Here is an 11,512-nt window from a genome sequence, read left to right as displayed (position 1 = left end):
GCTTTGCATATGTTACCGTCTCGGATACTTACAAATGTAATCTTATTAAAATACTATATGATCACTCCTAGCAATTTGTGGAATTTATTTAGAAAACGTTATTCAAACGTTTCTTCGCAGAATACAGAGTTGTCACCAGTATCATATTTCGCAGTACCTGACCTTGATAAAGAAAATGAGCAGTAGTAGACATTTTACACATCTTCCTATATGTGTCTGTCATATCCGCTGTACCCACCATATGCACTCACGCCACTTACCTGGATGTTGCTGGGAATTTTATTCTCTCACTTATCACCGGGTTCTCCTTCATTGTTCCGTGATACTGTCGTAAGATGAGGCAAAATGTTGGAGACTTCTACAGGGTCCAAGCCTGAACACATGTTTACAATCTGCTAACGTAGAGTGCGAAATCCTATACTTAATTTGAGTTGATGAAGATGTCTGGCACACATTTCTAAGCACCTTTTTAATCACCGTAACGTTCAATTAAACTATTAATGCTTCATAACTTACGCTTTTCGTGTTCTGCAGATATGAGCCTTTACATGTGTGACGGCCGATCCGTAAGGAGAGCAGCGCACTTGCCAAAGTACATATAGCGGGCACACATACCAGTCACTAATTAAAATCTCTCCCAGACATTGTTACGACCATCGCCTTTCGCATTCAGGATATATTCTTTCAAATCGAGCTTCGATTTCGCACTGTCCTTCATCTCAGGTTTACGCACCGTGTTCCCACAGCGGGCGAATGAGAGGCGCTCGCATTACTCTAGTAGATGGCCTGGCAATTCGAGGATGAGAACCTCGAATGCGCTTCAGAGAAATCGAGTGCAGCTGCTCCTCCAGTCCAAAGTGGCAGGCTCGATATATGCCAGGCATACGCGGAACTACACACACCGAGATATTCGATCGGGTGTAAACGTCAGATGCATGCGTGTGCCTGGACACCGAAAGGTCGCGGGATCGAATCTTGTTTAAAAATGATCTTTTCAGTCTTCATTTTAACCTGAGCTTCAACTCTCAACGATGTGAAGAGCCGCCAGAAACAAAACGGTTCGGATTCCACATTAAACTGTAAGTCCCCTTTCCACAGTTGGATAAGTGGGATAGTTTAGGGGTACAGAAGTCGTCGAAGTGGCGTCCAGTAAGGAAAAGTGGGAAACTTAAAAATCTGTTCGTCACTGTCTTCCTTTATCCAGTAGATTAACAGCAAAGAAATACACAAAACTCCAACCACTGACAGAGAGAGCAGAAGGTAACCAACATTTTGATAAACTGATTGTCTAATCATCATCTTCATTATCATCAGCCGGACGCGGTGGTCTCGCGGTTCTAGGAGCGCAGTCCGGAGCCGTGAGACTGCTACGGTCGCGGGTTCGAATCCTGTCTCGGGCATGGATGTGTGTGATGTTCTTAGGTTAGTTAGGTTTAAGTAGTTCTAAGTTCTAGGGGACTGATAGCCACAGCAGTTGAGTCCCATAGAGCTCAGAGCCATTTGAACCATTATTATCAGAATCGAGTAAAGGAATTCTATGGCCAACCTACAATCCATTCTCCAGGATGCGGACATGTCCCAGATACCTGCATTTACCCTTCATTTCGCTTGTATATACGATATATTTTATTGATACTTTTTCCCCTACTATTTCGAGACCATAACTGACACCCAAAACACTTTATTGCTCGCTGAGTGCCCTCCTGTTTCTGATTATTTTAAAAATTTGTTGTCCATATTTCAACTCCCGTAAATCAAAGCATTCTAAATCCAGCAATGGTGAAATATAAGGAGCGAAAAGTTATCTATAGCTTGCAGAAACCAAGCGCAAATTATACTAGTCGAAGATACTCAAAGGGAAGCAGTAGTTGAGACAGGAGTGGGACAGGATTGTCAGCTATCCCCCCGATGTTATTTGATCCTTACACAAACTAAAATTTGGAGACAGAATCAACGTTCAGGGAGAAGAAATAAAAACTCTGAAGTTTCCCAACGACGTTATAATTCTGTCAGAGGAGGTATGTACTTGCGTGGGCAGTCGGACAGAGTAGAGTTTCTTGAAAGGAAATGAAAATCAACAAAAGTAACGTAAGAGTAATGGAATGTAGCTGAATTAAATCACACTATGCTCAGGGAGTTGGATTTTGAAGTGAGGTATTAAATGAAGTAAATGAGTTTTGCTAATTGGGCAGATAAATAGCTAATAATGGTCGAAGACGAGAGAATACAAATGCCGAATGGCTACAGCTAGGCAAGCGGTTCTGAAAAAGAGAAATTTGTTAACATCTAATAAATATTCCCAGGAATTTGTCTGTAGTGAGCAATGGACGATATGCATTTCAGACAAGAAGAGAATAGAAGCTTCTGAAATGTGGTGCTACAGAATAATGTTGAAGATAACATGAGTAGATCGCGCGAGTAACGGCTAACTGAATACAGTTGAATAAAAAGAAGTTTTGTGGCACAACTTGACTAAAAGGAAGGACATGGTGAAGAGAACAAGGAGTCATCACTTAAGTATTGGAGGGAGTGTGAGGGCTAGAAATTATAGAGGTAGACGAGACGTGAATACGGTAAGTTTCAAATAGGTGCAGATTACAGGAGTTATGCAGAGATAGAGAAAGATTTGTACAGGTATATTGGCATGGAGAACTAGATCGAACCAGTATTCTGACTGAATACCACAACAGACACAGATCAAAACTGGTAGCACACGATTTGTAATGTTTAATTTTCAGAAACATTGCAGCTTATTTATGAAATTTCCTTACAGAAAAGTCTTGCGACAAGTTTTACGTTTGTTTCTTTTACTGTTCTTAGAATCTTTGTTCTTAATGTGTTGTACGTATAATGGGATCAACGAATTCACTGTTAAATTTTATCGTCCTCTTTCTAGTGGGTTCATCAAACATTAGTGTGGTCTTGCAATAGTCTGTTGTAAAAGATACTTTTAAGCTTGTTGTGTTAAGGAACTGCCTAGCAAATTAAAACATTGTGACAGAACTGGACTTCAATCAGGAACCTTGAATGTCTGCGAAGTTTGGAAGGTACAAGAGAGGTACTGGTTGGGGATCTGAGAGGATAAAAACTGTAGGTAAATACATTATAATACCGGGTGATCAAAAAGCCAGTATAAATTTGAAAACTGAATAAATCACGGAATAATGTGGATAAAGAGGTACAAATTGACACCCATGCTTGGAATGACATGGGGTTTTATTAGAACCAAAAAAATACAGAAGTTCAAAAAATGTCCGACAGATGGCACTTCATCTGATCAGAATAGCAATAATTAGCATAACAAAGTGAGACAAAGCAAAGATTATGTTCTTTACAAGAAATGCTCAATATGTCCACCATCAATCCTTAACAATAGCCGTAGTCGAGGAATAATGTTGTGAACAGCATTGTAAAGCATGTCCGGAGTAATGGTGAGGCATTGGCGTCGGATGTTGTCTTTCATAATCCCTAGAGATGTCGGTCGATCACGATACACTTGCGACTTCAGGTAACCCCAAAGCCAATAATCACACGGACTGAGGTCTCGGGACCTGGGAGGCCAAGCATGACGAAAGTGGCGGCTGAGCACACGATCATCAGCAAACTACACGCGCAAGAGATCTTTCACGCGTCTAGCAATATGGGATGGAGCGCCATCCTGCATAAACATCGTACGTTCCAGCAGGTGTTTATCAGCCAGGCTGGCGATGATGCGGTTCTGTAACATATCGGCGTACCTCTCAACCGTCACGGTAGCAGTTACAAAACCAGAATCGTGCATTTCCTCGAAGAAAAAAGGCCGGATAACGGTAGATGTGGTAAATCCAACCCATATTGTGACTTTCTCGTCGTGCAATGCCGTTCCCACGACAGTTATAGGATTTTTGGTAGCCCAAATTCTACAGTTGTAGGCGTTGATAGACCCTCGAAGCGTGAAATGAACTTCGTCGGTCCACAACACGTTGCTCAACCAATCGTCATCTTCTGGCATCCTTTGAAACGCCCACGCCGCAAATGCCCTCCGCTTCACTAAATCGCCAGGTAACAGTTCATTTTGTACGGATAGCATCGGAGGGTACACCACAGTGCCAGTGTATGGAATGCCGGTGCGACGTGCGATTGCACGAGCGCTGACTTCCCCGTGCATGGACGACACCGCTACAGTCTCCATTTCTACCTGAACTGTCCCAGCAGCATTACGCCTTGTGATCGGTCGCCACTACGCGGTCTATCGTCTAAACAACCCGTGGCTTCGAACTTCGAAATCATTCTCGCCACAGCTGCATTTGTCAACGGACCTTTACCCGTTCGAATCCCCTTCCTATGGCGATGGGATCGTAACGCTGAACTAGCACTTTCCCCATTCTGATAATACAGCTTCACTAAAAGCGCCTTTTCAGGTAACGTCAACATGCTGCGACTACTGGCGCATCTGATTCTCTCTCTCATTACAGCTCCTTTTTTACACGAATTGTCATGCGAAGCCACTGACGTTTTGCTGTCCAGCGCCATCTGTCGGACATTTTGTGAACTTTGATTTTTTTTTTTTGTTCTGGTAAAATCCCAGGTCATTCCAAGCGTGTGTGTCAATTTTTACCTCTCTATCTACATTTATCAGGGGTTTATTAAGTTTTCAAATTTATACTGGCCCCGGGAGTAGACAACATTCCATTAGAACTACAGACAGCCTTGAGAGAGCCAGGCCTAACAAAACTCGACCATCTGGTGAGCAAGATGTATGAGACAGGCGAAATTCCCTCAGACTTCAAGAAGAATATAATAATTCCAATCCCAAAGAAAGCAGGTGTAGACAGATGTGAAAATTACCGAACTATCAGTTTAATAAGTCACAGCTGCAAAATACTAACGAGAATTCTTTACAGACGAATGGAGAATGGTAGAAGCCAACCTCGGGGAAGATCAGTTTGGATTCCGTGGAAATGTTGGAACACGTGAGGCAATACTGACCCTACGACTTATCTTAGAAGAAAGATTAAGGAAAGGCAAACCTACGTTTCTAGCATTTGTAGACTTAGAGAAAGCTTTTGACAATGTTGACTGGTATACTCTCAAATTCTGAAGGTGGCACGGGGTAAAATACAGGGAGCGAAAGGTTATTTACAATTTGTACGGAAACCAGATGGCAGTTATAAGAGTCGTGAGACACTTAAAGTAGTAAAGGAGTTTTGCTATTTGGGGTGGAAAATAACTGATGAAGGTCGAAGTAGAGAGGATATAAAATGTAGACTGGCAATGGCAAGGAAAGCGTTTCTGAAGAAGAGAAATTTGTTAACATCGAGTATTGATTTAAGTGTCAGGAAGTCGTTTCTGAAAGTATTTGTATGGAGTGTAGCCATGTATGGAAGTGAAACATGGACGATAAATAGTTTAGACAAGAAGAGAGTAGAGGCTTTCGAAATGTGGTGCTACAGAAGAATGCTGAAGATTAGATGGGCAGATCACACAACTAATGAGGAGGTATTGAACAGAATTGGGGAGAAGAGGAGTTTGTGGCACGACTAGAAGAAGGGATCGGTTGGTAGTACATGTTCTGAGGCATCAAGGGATCACCAATTTGGTACTGGAGGGCAGCGTGGAGGGTAAAAATCGTAGAGGGAGACCAAGATATGAGTACACTAAGCAGATTCAGAAGGATGTAGGCTGCAGTAGGTAATGGGAGATGAAGAAACTTGCACAGGATATACACTCCTGGAAATTGAAATAAGAACACCGTGAATTCATTGTCCCAGGAAGGGGAAACTTTATTGACACATTCCTGGGGTCAGATACATCACATGATCACACTGACAGAACCACAGGCACATAGACACATACAACAGAGCATGCACAATGTCGGCACTAGTACAGTGTATATCCACCTTTCGCAGCAATGCAGGCTGCTATTTTCCCATGGAGACGATCGTAGAGATGCTGGATGTGGTCCTGTGGAACGGCTTGCCATGCCATTTCCACCTGGCGCCTCAGTTGGACCAGCGTTCGTGCTGGACGTGCAGACCGCGTGAGACGACGCTTCATCCAGTCACAAACATGCTCAATGGGGGACAGATCCGGAGATCTTGCTGGCCAGGGTAGTTGACTTACACCTTCTAGAGCACGTTGGGTGGCACGGGATACATGCGGACGTGCATTGTCCTGTTGGAACAGCAAGTTCCCCTGCCGGTCTAGGATTGGTAGAACGATGGGTTCGATGACGGTTTGGTTGTACCGTGCACTATTCAGTGTCCCCTCGACGATCACCAGTGGTGTACGGCCAGTGTAGGAGATCGCTCCCCACACCATGATGCCGGGTGTTGGCCCTGTGTGCCTCGGTCGTATGCAGTCCTGATTGTGGCGCTCACCTGCGCGGCGCCAAACACGCATACGACCATCATTGGCACCAAGGCAGAAGCGACTCTCATCGCTAAAGACGACACGTCTCCATTCGTCCCTCCATTCACGCCTGTCGCGACACCACTGGAGGCGGGTTGCACGATGTTGGGGCGTGAGCAGAAGACGGCCTAACGGTGTGCGGGACCGTAGCCCAGCTTCATGGAGACGGTTGCGAATGGTCCTCGCCGATACCCCAGGAGCAACAGTGTCCCTAATTTGCTGGGAAGTGTCGGTGCGGTCCCCTACGGCACTGCGTAAGATCGTACGGTCTTGGCGTGCAGCCGTGCGTCGCTGCGGTCCGGTCCCAGGTCGACGGGCACGTGCACCTTCCGCCGACCACTGGCGACAACATCGATGTACTGTGGAGACCTCACGCCCCACGTGTTGAGCAATTCGGCGGTACGTCCACCCGGCCTCCCGCATGCCCACTATACGCCCTCGCTCAAAGTCCGTCAACTGCACATACGGTTCACGTCCACGCTGTCGCGGCATGCTACCAGTGTTAAAGACTGCGATGGAGCTCCGTATGCCACGGCAAACTGGCTGACACTGACGGCGGCGGTGCACAAATGCTGTGCAGCTAGCGCCATTGGACGGCCAACACCGCGGTTCCTGGTGTGTCCGCTGTGCCGTGCGTGTGATCATTGCTTGTACAGCCCTCTCGCAGTGTCCGGAGCAAGTATGGTGGGTCTGACACACCGGTGTCAATGTGTTCTTTTTTCCATTTCCAGGAGTGTATTAGCATGGAGAGCTGCATCAAACCAGTCTCAGGACTGAAGACCACAACAACAACAAATGACTTTTGATCACCCGCTTACAGCGAAAATAAAAGAATATAAAGACATATTGTTTGATAGAGCGAAGAATGTTTTGAAAACAGCGATTGAGATAATGCTCGGTCGTTAATAGTCAGGTATTCAGTAGATATGTGTCAGCGTATCCAGAGGGAGTGGGAAGGGAGGGGGAGAGTTGAGACGCCACTTGCTCGGAAGGCTAACAGATGGCCACATTCGTCTGTGTCCACCGTGCGTGGAGGACTGCCGTGCATCATTTCTTGCTTTCGCGTGTGCTCTGTATTCTCCCCATACTGCACTTCTCCCATGCTAAGCGTCGACCCTTGCATCTTCGCTCAGGGCAGCTGTTCAAGTCCACAAACTTAAATGAACGGGCGGAAGCGTCCACTTGTATTCCGAGAGATTTTGCGGAAAAATAGGTTGAGGGGAGCATTCCTCGGCGGTCATTATTCCGCCGGAAAGCATCGCCAGCGCCGGGTGGGCGGTAGACAATGGGAGCTGATTTTCCGGGGCGGGGCCGCCCGTGCAGCGCTGCGCGGACCATCTGCGCGTGCGCGAGACGGAACCAGACGTCGCCGGACAGAATGAGACAAAGGCGGTACACCAGGGCAGATGCCCTTGTCGACGCTAATGAACAGCCCAGCGCCGTCAAACAGGGGTCTGGGGACCCGAAAAGCGCCGGACAGCGCAATTAGGGGAGAGTCGGATAGTCCGTCTTTTAATTGGCCGCGTAACTGGCTGCCTATGACGCGGATCAGCCAGAAAGGAGAAAGTAAGAAGCGAACTGGGGGAGGGATCTGTCTTCTGCTGGCCGTGAAGGTCTCTGTGGGATAAGGTGGAGCTCGACAAGCAAGAGCGCCGCCGTCACACTGTCATGTGGATCTTACCTTACCACAGGGCCTGAAAAACTGCGACATGTTACAGCTTACATTAAACTTAATCTGGACAATGCAAGTTCCAGAACTGGAAGGAGAACGAAGCCATTCAATATAATCAAAACTGCGTTAAGCGACTGTAACGTAAATTTCCACCTCTACCAAGTGGAAAAAGAAGCAGTATATACACTACTGCCCCATTAAAATTGCTATACCATTAAAATTGCTACACAAAGATGAAATGCAGATGATAAGCGGGTTTCCATTGGTCAAATACAGTATACTAGAACTGACATGTAATTACATTTTCACGCAATTTGAGTGCATAGATCCTGAGAAATCAGTACCCAGAACAACCACCAATGGCCGTAATAAAGGCCTTGATACGCCTGGGTATTGAGTCAAACAGAGCTTGGATGGCGTGTACAGGTACTGCTGCCAATGCAGCTTCAACACGATATCACAGTTCATCAAGAGTAGTGACTGGTGTATTGTGACGAGCCACTTGCTCGGCCACCATTGACCAGACGTTTTCAAATGGTGAGAGACCTGGAGAATGTGCTGGCCAGGGCAGCAGTCTAAGATTTCCTGTATCCAGAAACGCCCGTACAGGACCTGCAAGATGCGGTCGTGCATTATCCTGCTGAAATGTAGGATTTCGCAGTGATCGAATGTAGGGTAGAGCCACGGGTCGTAACACATCTGAAATATAACGTCCACTGTTCAAAGTGCCGTCAATGCGAACAAGAGGTGACCGAGACGTGTAACCAATGGCACCCCATACCATCACGCTGGGTGATACGCCAGTATCGCGATGACGAATACACGCTTCCAATGTGCGTTCACCGTGATGTCGCGAAACACAGATGCGACCATCATGATGCTGTAAACATAACCTGGATTCATCCGAAAAAGTGACGTTTTGCCATTCGTGCACCCAGGTTCGTCGTTGAGTAAACCTTCGCAGTTGTTTCTGCCTTTGATGCAGCGTCAAGGGTAACCGCAGCCATGGTCTCCGAGCCGATAGTCCATGCTGTTGCAAACGTCGTCGAAGTGTTCGTGCAGATGGTTGTCGTCTTGCAAAGGTCCCCATCTGTTGACTCAGGGATCGAGACGTGGCTGCACAATCCGTTACAGCCATGCGGATAATGTGCCTGTTATCTCGACTGCTAGTAATACGAGGCCGTTGGGATGCAGCACGGCGTTCCGTACTACCCTCCTGAACCCACCGATTCCATATTCTGCTAACAGTCATTGGATCTCGACCAACGCGAGCAGCAATGTCGCGATACGATAAACCGCAATCGCGATAGGCTACAATCCGACCTTCATAAATAAAAGTCGGAAACGTGATGGTACGCATTTCTCCTCCTTACACGAGGAATCACAACAAAGTTTCACCATGCAACGCCGGTGAACTGTTGCTTGTGTATGAGAAATCGGTTGGAAACTTCCTTCATGTCAGCACGTTGTAGGTGTGGCCACCGGCGCCATCCTTGTGTGAATGCTCTGAGAAGTTAATCATTTGCATATCCCAGCATCTTCTTCCTGTCCGTTAAATTTCTCGTCTGTAGCACGTCATCTTGGTGGTGTAGCAATTTTAATATCCAGTTGTGTATTATTGGCACTTCCTGAGACGACCTCGCGTTTTCTCAGAGAGACTACATGATTTCCGTCTAGAGCATCCACATTCAAGAACGAAGGGAGTGAGTTTGAAATTAAGGGTAAATATCGACTGGAAAAAGACCGAAGCGGTGTATAAGCTACACACTGAGCAGAAGTTGGAAAAACTTAATAATTACGTCACAATTATTGAGTTGGTTGGTTGTTGGGGGGGGGGGGGGGTAGGCGGATTGAGGGACTGTGAACAACACGAGGTCAATCGTCCCATGTTCAATATCTGGAGTTAGTATATCAGCTGGAAATCTGATCGAGTTAGAATGTTGATAAAATTGAGGCATTAACATCAATGTTGATGCTAGGGACCAGTAATAAAGGAATGCAATAGAAAATCCCAGTAGAAATTTTCAGTCAGTCCTCGACTTTCTTGTGCTCCAATACGGGCCTTTTTTTCAGCAGGTTCCCTCCTTTTCCCCGCTACATCAGGTCATGTGACTTATATGAAAAGAAAAGAAGTTAACTCCGTCCAAACAGGCCTTGGTAGGCGCAACGGTACCGACCGGCCGCCGTGTCAACCTCAGACCACAGGCTCCACTGGATGCGTATATGAAGGGGCATGTGGTCAGCACACCACTCTCCCGGCCTATGTCAGTTTCGAGACCGGAGTCGCTGCTTCTCAAACAAGTAGCTCCTTTGTTTGCCTCACAAGAACTGAGCGCACCCCGGTTGCCAACAGCGCTCGGCCGTCTGGATGGTCACCCATCCAAGTGCTAGCCCTGCCCAACAGCGCTTAACGTCGGTGATCTGACGGGCCCGGTGTTACCATTGCGGCAAGGCCGTTGGCTTAAAAGAACTTAATGACTCAGTAAAATTTTGATATTTCACTCATATGAAAAAGGAATAATGCGAAACTAATTTTACACTTCAGAGCGGATTTGCCCTGCATAAAAATTTTGCATGTGCATCAATACTACAACAGTGGATTCCTGGAAACCTTTTAATGATAACGCAGACGTTTGACAACATATCTCCCCATTCTACGCCTTCGCCTCATACCGAATTTTACGTACTTATTTTACGTGCACAAGTGGGATAACTTTGAACCTCTGGGCTAGAAAACGGATAAAGATACAAGGAGAATTTTCAAGGTTATTCGAGATCGGTATCTTAGAAATATGTCGTAAAAATTACAGCCATTTGCTGCGCATACCCACGTAGGAATCCACAGCCCTGTTTTGATGTTGGTAGACAACGGGTAAAGATATTTGAAAACACGAAGATGGGACAAATACCTACAGAATATATCATAACAATTTGAGCAATGTGCTGCGGTTACTTATTTTTGTTTGTCTAGCCTGGAGGAAGTGCGTAATATTCAATCTTTGACCATGCTGTAGGATGGTTGCAGTAATACGATCCTTCTCTTCAGTATACAAGTGGTCTCTTACTCAAAAGATATACAAAACGCTTGATTCTACCTTTCTCTCAACAACAGAACCGAAGGTATGAGCCCCGGAAAATGCCGTTTTTATGCGCGTGTCTAGGAATATATTAATAGCGCCTGCTGTCACGTGCGTACCGGTACAGGTCCGTCCAGTATCCTCCCCCACGACTGAAGCTCCTCCCTCTTCCACTGACCGGATGCAGGATATAATAAATTTCTTGTTCCGGTTAGAAATGATGTAAAATGTTTGCTTATGGAATTGACGAGAGCAGGAATTTATTACTAGAAGGATGAGACGTTCTGTTAAAGGAAATGAAATGATCGGCGTAGCCGGAGTTCGTGGTTAGTCACTAAGGGGATGTTACTAGACCATGTACAGGTAACAAAGG

The sequence above is a fragment of the Schistocerca piceifrons genome, chromosome 4 (genome assembly GCF_021461385.2).
Source record: "Schistocerca piceifrons isolate TAMUIC-IGC-003096 chromosome 4, iqSchPice1.1, whole genome shotgun sequence".
NCBI classification, from domain to species: Eukaryota; Metazoa; Arthropoda; class Insecta; order Orthoptera; family Acrididae; genus Schistocerca; species Schistocerca piceifrons.
Note: the sequence above shows the minus strand (reverse complement) of the source record.